Below are 387 nucleotides of genomic sequence, written 5' to 3' on the forward strand. Positions count from 1 at the left end.
AATTTATGCCATAGGGAAATTCGCTTCAGGATCTTCCCCAACTTATATATCCAATGATCAACAGCCACATTGCCTGGTACTGTATTTCTCTTGCCTGAAATATCCTTGCTAGTCCTTCCAAAACCAGGTTCGAGCCACTTATTCCTATGAAGAAAAGCTAGACCAAAAATACTCCTAATCAGGAATTCTATATTGTTCTTAGCACATTAGTTTTACTCCTGAATTGCTTTCTTGTTAAGTAGTTGGAAAAGAATAATCAGGTTAAGAAAAAGTTTCAAATCAATTGTTCTCTTTTATTATCTTTAAAATGTCATGTAATGGCCTTAGAGATCGACTGTCTAGTTATTGTAGCTAGAGAACTCTTAGATCTTACTCATCAACCTGCTG

This window comes from Tupaia chinensis, unplaced genomic scaffold (assembly GCF_000334495.1).
Source record: "Tupaia chinensis unplaced genomic scaffold, TupChi_1.0 Scaffold000465_1, whole genome shotgun sequence".
Lineage (NCBI taxonomy): Eukaryota > Metazoa > Chordata > Mammalia > Scandentia > Tupaiidae > Tupaia > Tupaia belangeri.